A 13599-nucleotide genomic window follows, 5' to 3' on the forward strand; every position below is an offset into this window, starting at 1 on the left:
GGGCCAGGGGTGGGAGACAGGACGGCAGCCTTCTGCAGACAGGCCAACTTTCCTATTGAGCCGAGAGTCACATCACAATAACACAATTTTTACCAATTATTGTAGTTCGAGCGTTTGTTGGGGACTTCGCAGGTGCTGAGTATTGTAAACGTTTTCCATGAATTCACGCATTTGATCCTCACACTAGCCCTATAAATCAGTAATAAATTATCCCCTTTTCACAGAAACGGAGCCACAGACAAGTGTGTATCCAACATCACTCTTCCCCGAGTGACAGAGCTGGGCTCCCCCCGGTAGATGACCCTCAGAGTCTGTGAGAAGATGCCAGCTCCACACCCCCCTCTCCGAGTAATTTTTACTGACTCCCTCCCTTAATGAGAAAATGCCAACAGCGGGAGCATCTGAGGAAGAGAGAATAGATTTTGTCATTCCTCTAAGAGGCCGCCAGACCCCTGCAGGTTAAAAAGAAATCTTTAATAGAACAAGTCTTTTGTCCTGGAATGCTTTTCCATGCTTGGCTGGGCAGCTTGCTCCTGTAATGGGCCAAACACAACGTCCGTCCCTAAAGCCGTGTTTCCAGACCAGAGGCAGTACCGCCTGGAAAGGAGATGTTTTAAGACGCAACCACAGGGCAAATGCAGAACGCCCAAGAGAAACTCTTCAGCGAAAGGGGCATTGATTACACACCTCCCCTGCTTTTGGGTTTCCATTGGCACATTCCAAGTTTGGGTGTTTTTGTAGACCAGTGTCAAGATGACCAACATAGCATGCTTTGTGCCCATTGCCCGGAAGTCTTCAGACCCCAGGACAGACTAGAATGATACAATATTTTCATTGAAAAATGACTTCTTACTTATGCTCATTTTTAGAACAGTTTGTTCACTTTCAAAAGTGAAAATGACGTAAAAGGACTATAACTAAGACCAAGCCCTCCCACCCTAGCCATTCCCTCCAACCCCTAGAAATAACCATGTTTATTCCTTTCCTTGTGTCTTGCTCACCTTTCCATACTTCCTTTACTAAACGTCCCTGTCTAAATACGAGAAAATGAGGGTACATAGTCTTATGAATTCTCCTTTCCCTCCTTTCTTACACAGAAGATACCACACTGTTCTGCCCTGTGGTTTTCACTTAATCCCTCTGGGGGTCTTTCCACATTAGGGCAGAAGAACTTCATTCATTTTCCCAGCTGCGTTGTATTCCACATGAGGTGATACCCGGCCTTCATGGGCAACCGCGTGGGGTGTTTCCAGATTTGTACTCCTGCAGATGGCGCTGTAATTAATGACCCTGGACATGTAGCATCTTCTCCCACAGCAGCGCGTCTATAGAAGAAGCCCCGGAGCTAAGAACCGCGAGGTCACAGGGTAAGTGCATGTTCATGGCTGATGGGTGCTGCCAGCGTGTCCACCATGAAGGCTGTACCACCTCCGGCCCTCACACCTACCATGATGACAACGCCGAGTTCGCACAGCCTTACCCATAAAGCTGTCAGACCTTCCTCTTTTTGCCAATCTGATAAGTGATCAATGGTGCCTGAGTGCAATTTTAGTTTGCATTTATCTTATGATGAGAAAGGTTGGGCATCTTTGCATAAGAACAGTGTGTTAAAAACACTTTTACTGCAAGTAACAGAAGCTCATTAGGGCTGGCTCAAGCGAATGAAGGAAAAATTACTGTAAGAATTACAGAGGTGGTTTCACGCTGCCAAGAGCAGCAACCTTGCCATGTGCCAGGAGAGACGGGAGCTAGAAAACAGCAAAATATTAGCTAGATTTCGTTCTCTCTCTCCCTTTCTGACTTTCTCTCTCTCCTTCTTTTTCTCTCTTCCACTTGTGAAAACCAGCTTCCCCCAACCCGCAATGCATTTGATACAGCTTCCACTCCCCACAGGCATGAGCATAGCTTCTCAATTCCAAATACCCAGAGAGAGAGTCCCACTGATTCATCTTTTCCCTGGTGCATCCCTAGTCCAAGCGGCCAGTTGGCATCAGGAGAATCAGAAAATGCAATTTCTGGGGCCCACCTGTAGTTGACGCCTGCTGTGCCTACGGAAAACCACATTGCCCCTGCTCCATATGGGGCTCTGCGAAAAAGATAAAAGGGTCCTAGTTTCTCGGCCCCTTTGGGGACACAGTAGTCTGCTCTTCTCTGCATGGTTCCCGTGCTTTTCCACGCCAATCGTGGTAATTCTAGTCCCTTTGCTAGTGAGGGGTTTAGGAATAGACACATGATGCAGTTCCAGCCAATGATACATAAGGAAACATTCCTCACAGCAAAAAACAGACAGTGTCAAGATGGCCACTCTCCTGTTACTGTATGTTGTTGTGTGCATACGTGATTGTATCAATTAGCTTGCGCTACGTAACAACCAGCCCCCAAAATCTAATGGCTTAATACAGAATCATGTATTATTTCTGGTGATTTCATGGGTTGGCTAGATGGTTCTTCTGGGATGGGCTAGGTCAGCTGGGCCTGGATGGTCTAAATGGCCTTACATGTCTGATAATTGGCAAACTGGTTGGTCTAGACAGAGTTAGCTAGTGGGGCAGGGGGTGGCAGCTCATTTCTATTCTACCATCAAGCTAGTCCAAGCTTCATAAAATAGTTTCTTAAGTTCTGAGCAGCGGGGGAGGGGGGAAAGCCCTAATGTGCAAGCACGTTTCAAGCATCCTCATGTATCACATTACTATTGTCCCATGGACCAAACAACTCACATGGCTAAGCCCTAAGTGGGTGGAGAAATAGACTGTATCTCTTGATGACAGTAACTAAGAAATAGTGTAGCCATCTTTGCGACCTGTCACAGTAACACCTAGAATGGTGGCCACCTTGGGACCATCAGGGTGCCAGCCTCGGGGTGGCAGATGAGAAGGCTTCTCAGTGACGACACTGAGCCCATGAGCTTGCTAACCTTGAAGGGCTGCTCCCATGGGACTTCTCATTACCCGAGGTAATTAATTGTCCCTTCTGTTTAAGATACTTGAATTGGCATGACCGTGTTTCCCCAAAAGTAAGACCGGGTCTTATATATAATTTTTGCCCCAAAAGATGCATTAGGCCTTATGTTCAGGGGATGTCATCCTGAAAAATCATGCTAGGGCTTATTTTTCCAGTTAGGTCTTATTTTGGGGGAAACACGGTACATTCTCTTTGCATATCAGTTGAGGTGTTGGGAGAGGGATGGTCAGTTCCCAGATAACAAAAGATGGCTCATCCACAGCCAGACATCCCAAATTGGCTGGATATTTAAAAAAAAAAAAAAAAAGTTTCTGTGAAGACATCCTGGCTGATGGCATGCTGAATGAGCCAACTGTGGGGAGGTGGTTACCCCAAAATCAAATGCAAACTTAAGCATTCTCAATATTTTATACAGTCCATTCAAGGACAAGCAAAGTTGGGTTCTGAGGTCCAAAAATACACACACACACACACACACACACACGCGCGCAGACACACAAGTAAGGAGAGGGTATAAAAAGCACAGCATGTGAAGAAGCTGCAGGGGCTTAAATTAAGCTCCTGATGCTTTGTGACAGCGTCCGTATGGTCTTTGACCTGTCACAGGCACCACCCAGTGTCACAACCCTGGGGACACGAGAGAGAGAAAAGGAGAAAGGTGTCACAGGAAGACTAGGAAGAACGGGTTTGACTTAATGTCAAATATGGCAAAGAGAGTCCCTACAGGAAAGGCTAAAAAGAGACCATGAAATTTGTGGCAGGGTCACCTTTTTGGAAGCAATTCCAGCAGCGTGATCTGGCGAACAGAATACTGTGGTGATAGGAAGACAAGAAAGGAGGAAAAATCTGTACAAATTCTCTACTACCGAGGACTCTTCGGATTACATGCCTCCTACTCCCAGTTCAAGCCCCTTGCGGGGGGGAGGAGAGGAGGGGGGGTTGGTGGCTCCCACAACGGAAGCATCAAACGGGAGTGAGCCTCAGACATCCCTGGATTCAGTGCACACACCATCACTGAAAGCATCTTGTGCTCCACTGCTTGACTCTGCTCGTCCTCCCAGGAAGTCTCTCTCCACGTGGAGAAGGGGAGAACGTCCCTCCCAATGCTCTTGGAAAGTCTCAGAGAGGCCTCTGAATGGTCCCCCTTGGGGGACCTGACCATCCCTGAACCAATCACTCTGCCTGGGAGACACACCCTTCTTAGCCTTCCACCCCCCAAACCACACAGACAGGACAAGGTTTTTCGGGGGTAACGGGAGCAATGATTCCCCAAAACGAAGAAAAATGGGGGTAAGTGTACACTAGAGCTATTAGACATGACACAAAAAGCAAGGACAATTTGATAAACTGGACCTCGTGAAAGTTTTCTCTGTGAAAGACCTTCTTCAGAGGATAAAACTGCAAACTACAGACGGGAAGAAAATATTTGCAAACCACATAACCCTTAAAGGACTAGTATTAAGAATATATTTGAAAAACTCTCAAAACTCAACAATGGAAAAAGAAACCACCCAATGAGAAAGTGGGCAAAAGATGGAATACACATTTCATGGAAGAGGATCCCCACATGAAAAATATGCACATGAGAATATGTTCACTGGCCGTGAGGCAAATGCAAACGAAAACCAGAATAATGTATCACCACACACCTAACAGAATGGCTAAAATTGGAAAGTATCGGTAACACCAAATGCTTGTGACTATAGAGACACAGGACCACTGCACTGGGTCATAGAATGGTGCAGCCACTGTGGAACAGAGCACGGCCCTTTCTGACAAACCAATCGCCTGGGACTGCATGAAAAGAGAACACTTTTGTGCGTCAAAGGACACACCCAACAGAATGAAAGGGCGACCCACAGAACAGGAGAAAACATGTGTACGTCATACATCCCATAAGGGGTTAATATCCAGAACAGGTAACAACAAACTACTCTAGCTCAACAATAAATAATCAAATAACCCAATTTAAAAATGGGCCACGGACTTGAGTAGACATTTCTCTGAAGACGATATTACAAATGACCAGTAAGCACATAAAAAGGTGATCAACAACACTAATTATCAGACACATGCAAATCAAAACCACAAGGAGATATTATGCCACACCCACTAGGATGGCTACTATTTAAAAAAAAGCAGAAACTAACAAGAGCCGGTGAGTCTGTGGAGAAATTGGAACCCTTGTACAGTGTTGGTGGGATTGTAACATGGTGCCGCTGCTGTGAAAAAACAGCAAGAAGTTTCCTTAAAAAAATGAAAAACAGAGTTAACCTGTGACCCAGGAATCCCACCTCTGAGCACGTATCCGAAAGAATTGAAAATAGGGTCTCAAAGTGATGTTTTGCCCACCCACGTTCGTAGCAGCCATACTCACAAAAAGCCAAGAAGTAGAGGCAACCCAAATATCCATCAACAGATGAATGAATTACCAATGTGGTCCATCCATACGTGGGATATGATTCAGCCTGAAAACGGAGGGAAATCCTAACACATGCTACAACATGCAAGGACCTTGTGGACACTGCCAGGTGAAGTAAGCCAGTCACGCAAGGACAAATACTGTGATTCCACTTATAGGAGGTGTCAAACACTCCAGTCCACTTCCTCCCTGCATCCCTAGGACACAGCCCCAGGCATCCTGCTCTGACTAACCAAGGAGCCCTCCCGGTGGTCTCGGTGGTGGTCCCAGCTGCTGCAGCGTCAGCTCGGGGCCTGCGTTAGAGCGGCGGGCACTGCTGTTAGCATGGACGCGTTGCCTCGTCTTTTTCCCGGACCGTTGTCCCCTCCATCTTCCAGACATGTCCTCTCCGGCCAGCTCTTCTTGTGGTCTTCTTCCTTTGCTGGCTGCCCCCACCTCTTCATTTTTATTTGCATTGGAGCGTTTCCCAATTCACAAACCAGCTTCTTTTAAGCCTCATTTCATGGAATGCCAGGTACCTTTTTTGTCTGAAGTGCCTATCATCTGCGTAGTAGTTAGGACTCTTTCAGTTGCAAGGGACAAAAGCTGAATGTACACTAAATGGAGGATCTGTTTGATTTTTCAGGGTTTTTAGACTCATGGAACTGAACTATCCAGGGCTGGATCTGTCCAGTGTCAGGCAATTGGAGCCTAACTACATGTACAAGTGGACCCAGGCCGTTCAAACCTTATTGTTTCAAATGTAGTTCAAAAGCAGTTAAAAAAAATGGCCTGGGAATCACTCTATGTCATCCCGTGGCTCTGCTTTCCTGGGCTGCTTACACTGGAAGCCAGGCGGTGCCCAGGTAGCAGCCAGGCGGTGCCCAGGTACAGTCCCACTGGCTCAGTAACCCCCGTGGGCTCAACCAACGTCCTAGCACCGCGGGCTGCATACGTGCGCTCGTTTCCTGGAGCTGCCATAACAAATTACCACAAACTGGGTGGCTAAAAGGACAGAAGTGTACTCTCTCACAGTCCTGGAGGCTGGAAGTCTGAAATCAAAACGTGTTGGCAGGACCATACCTGCTCTGGAGACCGTGGACGAGACTCCGTCCCTGCCTCTTCCGGTTTCCGGGGACTTCTGGCAGTCTGCGCGGATACCCGGGCTTGTGGCCACATCACTCCCGTCTCTGCCTCCATCTTCACACCCCCTTCTCCTTGTCCGTCTGTCAGATCTCCCCTGAGTATCTTCTATAAGGACACGTGTCATTGGATTTCAGGTCCACCCAGATAATCCAGGTGGTGTCTTCGTCTCGAGATCCTTAACTTCCTTACATCTGCAAAGACACTTTTCCCAAATAAGGTCAGATTCCCAGGGGTCGCCTATTAAGACCTGGACATATCTTTTGCAGGGGGCCCACAATGCACTCACTACAGCGGGCATGCACCCTACAGTCTCCAAGGACTCGGTTCTCAGAAAGGCCCCACACTTGGTCTAACGCTGTGCTGTCACCATCTTGAAATCCGTAATTGTTCAACAAGGGAACTCTCAGTTTTGTTTTGCACTGGGCCCCACCAATTACGCAGCCAGTTCCAGTTCTGGGGCAGACGGACGATGAGAAATCTTCACTTGGGATCCACCCCAGGCCACTTTCCAGACCCCTGGAATGTGCGTGGCTTTCCCACCCCCACCCCGTCAGTCTTGGATAAAGACCAAGAAGGGAATGGGGGTTCACTAGGGCATCTAGCTCAGGGTATCACGGAAGCCTTCGCACTGGAGGCAACCTTTACGTGGAGACATGAAGGATGCACTTAGGCAGCCACGACGGAGAAAGGCCAAAGGGACGAGACGTGCAAAGAAGTGGAGGCAAGAGTTTGGGGAACTTGCTTCGTGTTGCTGGACACGAGGCCATGTCGTCAGGGTTGCTGACCACAAGGGACGCTCCCCACTGGGCTGGACAGAGCCCAAGGGTTAACCAACATGGTAGCAGGCAGACCGTGTGTCTGGAATGACACAGTCACTTTCTACCGAGGTTCTTGTCACTTCCTCTCACCAGTTTGTTCCGCCTGGTTGGCCAGAATTTGGCTCAAGGCAACGGTTCCTCCAGCTACTTCCTCTATCTTCTGAAAGACAATAACATCAGCAAGAAAAATGAAGAACTGGCCAGAATCTCAGGGCTTCTTCAGACAAGACTGCCAGCTGCTCTTTCTATCAGAACCACTACACGAGATAAGAGAGCCAATTCTAGTAAGTGGGGAGAAGGCAGGTCCATCGATAAATGGTAGGAGATCCGGGGAGCCCTCTGGTGTTTTTTATTAAGGTTGAGTTCCTACCTCACTCCTTATAGCAAATGAATTCCAGATAAAGTGAAACTGTTAAAATAGAAAATAAACAAAACCATTACAATACTAGAAAAGTGGAGGGAAACGTTAGAATCTTGGGAAAGAGAAGGATTTCCAAGAAAGACACAAACCTGAGACGTGATAAAAGAAAAGATTGATCAATTTTAATAGGAAAAGAAATTTTCATTTCCACGGGGGGAGAAAGATACTAAACAAAGTCAAATTGCAAGTTAGGAAAACCATTCACAACATAGATAACACAGGATGGGCTAATTTTCCTAATATGAAAATACATCTTAAAAACTGATAAGAGGAAGACCCACAGCCCAATAGCAAAACAAAGGGGACAAAGGACAAGAATAAGGTTCACAAGGCAAGAAAGTCAGCTGGTTTATAAACATATAAAGAGACGCCCAACCTCGCCACTGATTAAAGAAACACGGTGAGATACAGTGTTCCCCCATCGGACCAACAAAGACTAAAAAGCTTACCCAGAGACTCGTTTAAAAGGAAGTATAAACAGACACCTTCACACATTGCTGGTGTGAGCATGTGTTGGTACAACTCCTTTGGAAGGAAATTAGGAAAATATCTACCAAAAATTAGAAATGTGAAACAAATAATAACCTTTGACCCAGGGACTCTAGCTTCAAGAATTTATCCTGGACATACTCTCAAATCTGAATAAAGATGTTTGTGCAAGGTTATTTTTTTGGTCATTGTTTGTAGTAGCAAAAAATGGGGGGGGGGGGAATCTTTCCCAGCCAATGGGAAAAGGGTTCACAGTCTTACAGAGCTTCCCTGTAAGACTATTCCAAAGCCATTTTTAAAGAATGAGGTGGATTTTTATGGGCTTTGATAGCAAACAATTTCCATGAGATACTGCTGGAGGCATAAAAGTCTGAATGTTATACATCCACTAGTATAAAAAGAGTTGAGGAAGAGGGAGGGAGGGAGGGAGGGAGGGAGGGAGAGAGCAAGAGAGAGAGAGAGAGACCATACACAGAATATGTCTGGAAACTTACATAAGGAAATGGTAACAGTAACTGCCTCTGGAGGGTGCAGGTAAAACAGAAACTTTCCTTATCTACGCTTTGTTACTCTTTGAATTTTAACATGTTATGATTTTTTCTATAAAATATTTAAATGAAAAATAATAAGAGGATGGTGATGCCTGAGATGAGGGGAAAGAAAGTAAAACTCACCTATAATCTTAACTTTAAAAAAAAATTTTTACAAAGAAAAAAAATAAAATCCCCTCCCCCAAATTAACCACTACCGAGTACTGGATTCAGCACCTCTCAGAACTGTCTCTGTGTTTATACAAATGTGGTCGAATCCCATGCTGGCTTTTCTAATTCACGGATTTTGATACACTTTCCGTCCGCACTCTTTCCTCCCGGCAAGCACACATCCAGCCAGTTTGGAAAGTCCAGAGGAGGGTTGGGGCAGGTCTAAAAAGCAAGAGTTCTTGGCTTTTGCTCCCAAAATCTAACGCACAGGAGAAGGCAGAGGATTTGCAAAAGACCTACATGGGAGGTGGAAGAACAGGATTTAGGAGTAAAATGCACTGAACAGGGCAGAGAGAGTTGCTTCATAGTTTACTCTGGTGTAAGGTATGTTAGTCCCATGGACGTGTCTGGTGTGCCTCCCTGGGGCAGGGAGCAAAGCCCAAGCGTGAGGCTTCTTAGGAGGGAAATTCAGATCTCTCGAGGAGGAAGAGGGGAGCAGACCAGCCCGAGGAAGAGGAAAGCAGAACTTAAAGCCTAACTGGGATGCTGAAAATACACTTGATGGAGGAGCTGAGTAATATTGCGGTGGGATGAGAAAAAGAAAGTACTTCCCGTGAGTGTGAAGGGTGGGGAAAGGCAATTCGCAGACAAGGAAACGCAAAGCGGTCTAGAAACATTCGCTCTCAAATGCCAATTGAAACTATAATGAGATGGCATCTCACCCTCTTAGACTGGCAAGTGAGGTAGATCCTAAGCAGAGCAGGTGAGAGAAGGGCGCCCCCTTCTGGATGGATGCACCTGGTGACGGCTGGTGACAGGGGGTCGTGTTCCCAGCCTGGACCTTTGGCAAACAGACCTGACTCCCGTGGCAGAAGCATAAACAAGGTTTAGAATACAGTGTTTAGAAAGATGTAGAAAAACAAACCCTCTCCCACTCCTCAGATAACCTTTTCCTGTTTTCCCTGTGGCAGTAACACGACAGTCCTAAATAACGATTATACCTTTATGTCTTGATGTATCAGCTTGAAGCTGTATTGTTTCCGTTGCTACGAAAGACGGGAAATTTAGCTCAGCTGCACTCTCCCCTTTCCCATTTCCTCAGTCTTGTGTGCTATGATTTTCAGTTAATTCCTGCAGTCAGTCAATAAATGTTTCCTAAGAGCCTACACACAGTAGGTTCTTTTTTTCTAGGTGCTGGTTGTTCTCATGACTTTACTATTTTTATCTTTTTCTTGCCTTAGATTTGAAATAATCGAGTCGATCCTTTGTTTTTTTCTATCCACAGAAGACATCCGGGTTGGTATTTTTAATTCAGGTTTTGGCAAGAACCTAGCTCTGACTAGCTGAGAAAGAGTGGGGAGGTGCACAAAGGAGAAACGTCCGAGCCGGTTACTGGGGATACTACAGCATCCAAGGATGGGCTGAATGAGCAAGGGCCGGGCGGTCAGGGCCCAGGACAGCTGCGAGACTCACTCGGCGGCAAGAACGGGCAGACTTCCTCCCTTTGCTGCAGCCTTCACAGCCCCATGTCAAAACCTCCACCTCTACTCGGAACGAGGGTGTAGGGGTGTGTGGTACAGACGGGGCTCCTGAGACAATTCCAGGCAAAGGGGAACTGTGGGACCACCGTGCCCAGGACTGGCATCTGTAACACAAATGTTCATGTCTTTCTGCCGCAGAGATTGTTGAGTGAGAATGGATCTGTTTGGAGGAAGAACAGATGACATGTGCCCGTATCCCTTGAGAGCCAGACTGCCCTTGACCCGGGGGCTTGGCGCTCTCTCCCTCAGAGCATCCGGAGTTCATCTGCACCCACTCTTCTAGGCCAGCCACTCCCCTTCTCCCGACGTGATCCTTGCTTTGGTGGACCCAAGCGACAGGCCATTGGTGCCAGGAAACTGACTTCCGTGGGGCCGGTTCCTTTCTGTACTCAGGTGCAGGCCTGCCCCCTGGTGGCAGCCACCAGATGCCCTCCAGGAGGAAACGTCTCTGGAGCCACCTGGGGGATGGAGGGAGGCCTGGGAACCCCCTGTAAAGTGCTTAGAACAGAGTCTGGGCAGGGAAAGTCTGTGCTCAAAAACAATCCAGTGTGACTGAGAGCAGTGAACTGGGGTCGCACCAGCCTGAGTTCAGATTCCAGCTCTGCCTCATACTGGTTTTAACGCTTTGACACGAGTAACCGTTTCCTAGGACCCCTGCAATGGAGTCTTTATTCTCCATGGTCAGGTGGTGCCCTCCCTGTGTCTTCACGTCGTCTGCCCTCTGCACAGCCTGTGTCTGGGTCCACATTTCCTTTTCGTAAGGACACCAGTCAGATTGGCCCAGGACGACCCTGCTCCACGACGGCGTCTTCAGTCCTTCCGTCTGCAGTGACACTATTTCCAAGGAAGCTCACATTCTGAGGCCCTCGGGGAGGATTTTAACACATCCTAGTTTTTTGTGTTTTTTTTGGGGGGGGCACAGTTCAACCCATATCAGCATGTTTCTTCACCTCCTAGCCCTCCGTTTCTTTAAGTACAAAATGAAAATAATCATAGATGTCTTAGAAACGAATATATCCCGACACAGAAAGGTGCTCGAGATGGGTCGCTCAGACGGACAGGAAGTTTCAGAGCAAAACACATGTCCTGGTGGGTGTGTTTGGGTGTGTGCAGAACGCTTCTGGAAGGACGCACAAGAAATGCACCAGTGGTATCTCTGGGGAGAGGGGCAGTGTCACCAGAGGGGAAAAGGGTGCGTGTGGCCTGTCCCATTAGATCACTTTAGTTCTGTGTGCATTGCTTTATTTTATTTCTATAATTGAATAATACAAAGAAAGCGGAATAAACCACAATTTCATCTGCCTGGCTGGGCTGTCATGAGGATCCAATAAATGTGCCGTGCAAAGCGCTTGGCCGGGAAGAGCTCAGTGAGCGGTGACTGTGGGTATTCTCACCGCCGCTTTCACCAAAGCATTAATTTTAATAGACAAAAACGGGAAACAAGCTCATCGTCCAACTCATGGGAAAGACTGATGCAGGAAATTACAGTACAGCACTTGATGTATTATTAAGCAGCATTAAAAATTGCATTGATCAAAAGCCCGTAATAACAAGGAAAACTGTTCACAAAATAATGTAAAGAAGAAAATAAACGGCATGGTACCAATTTGAAGCTTGGCAGCATGGTTTTCAAAATCATGTAACATCATGTAACCCAGGCAAAGAGCAGCTTTGCTGGGGGAGCAGAATTGGGAGTGATTTTTTTTTTCCTTCTTGTTTCTTTTTACCTGTGAATAGGTGCCACGCTTTCTTTAAGGAATGGGGTCTCCTTTTACAACAAGAACAAAGGATCGTTGGAAGAAGGAAAAAAGCGATGAAATGGGACACTATTTTCCAGGTGAATACTCACCTCCGCACTTTGCAGAAGCCCTTATTTTCCAGGGGGACACATTTCCAGCATCACCTGAGAGGCTGCGTGTCCCAGTTTGCAATGACGGCCCTGAAGTGGTTAGGTCTTTCCCATCTCTTTCCTTCTCCCTCTAGTTCCATCAGCTCCCATTTTAAAGTTTTGAATTTCCCTTTCCAACACGTCCCAGAGGCCCTCCGCCCTATCTTAGCCCAGGAGCCCTTGTGTTGAGTGACTGAGGGGCAGAGTCCATCTCCCAGGCTCGGCGTGCCACCTGGAGGGACACCTGGCCAGGCAGCCTTGGTGTCCCCGACGGGCTGTCTTCCTGAACCAACCCAGAGCTGTCGGCATCTGTAACCCTCGGTATCTGAGATGACAAATGTCCTTATTGCTGAGTGGCAAGGAGGACAGTCTGCTCTTCTTTGGGGCAGACTGCCGAGTGTGGGTTCTGCCTTAGCGCCCCACTACTTTTTCTCTTTCTTGGCTGCTGCCAGGAGATGGTTCTCCCAAGGGAAGCTTCTCTGAGCCCCCTCAAATGAGAGCATTCAAGGGATAATCCCCATTCTGTGTCCAGGGAGGCCAGGCACAAGCCAAACACCTCCCCTGCCACCCTGCGTTCCTGGATCACACTCATATTTGTGTTATGAAAACAACATATCATTTATTAAATGCTCATTAGCCAAAACCCAAGTTCCAGCTTCCTCCCTTCTCCTTCCAGAAACATCTTCCTCAGAAATATTTGAATAAGATCTTAAGACCTTGTTAAGAGGATGAAAAGACTGAGAGAAAAAATATTTGTGGGGCAGCCGGTTGGCTCAGTGGCTAGAGCGCAGTGCTCATAACACCAAGGTCGCCGGTTCGATTCCCACGTGGGCCAGTGAGCTGTGCCCTCCACAACTAGAGTGAAAACAACGACTTGACATGGAGCTGATGGGTCCTGGAAAAGCACACTGCTCCCCAATATTCCCCCAAAAAAATTACAAAAAAAAAAAAAAAAAAATATATATATATATATATATATATATATATATATATATTTGCAAACCACATGTCCAACGAAGTACTAGTATCCAGAATATATAAAGAACTCTCAAAACTCAACAGTAAACAAACAAACAAAAAACCCCACAAGACCACAAACAATCCAATTAGAAAAGGCACAAAAGATACGAAGCCCATTTTACTGAAGAGTATACACAGATGGCAAATAAGCACATAAAAGTTTTTTATATCATGAGCCATGAGGGAAATGCAAATTAAAACCCTGGGAGGACA

This window comes from Rhinolophus sinicus, linkage group LG18 (assembly GCF_036562045.2).
Source record: "Rhinolophus sinicus isolate RSC01 linkage group LG18, ASM3656204v1, whole genome shotgun sequence".
NCBI classification, from domain to species: domain Eukaryota; kingdom Metazoa; phylum Chordata; class Mammalia; order Chiroptera; family Rhinolophidae; genus Rhinolophus; species Rhinolophus sinicus.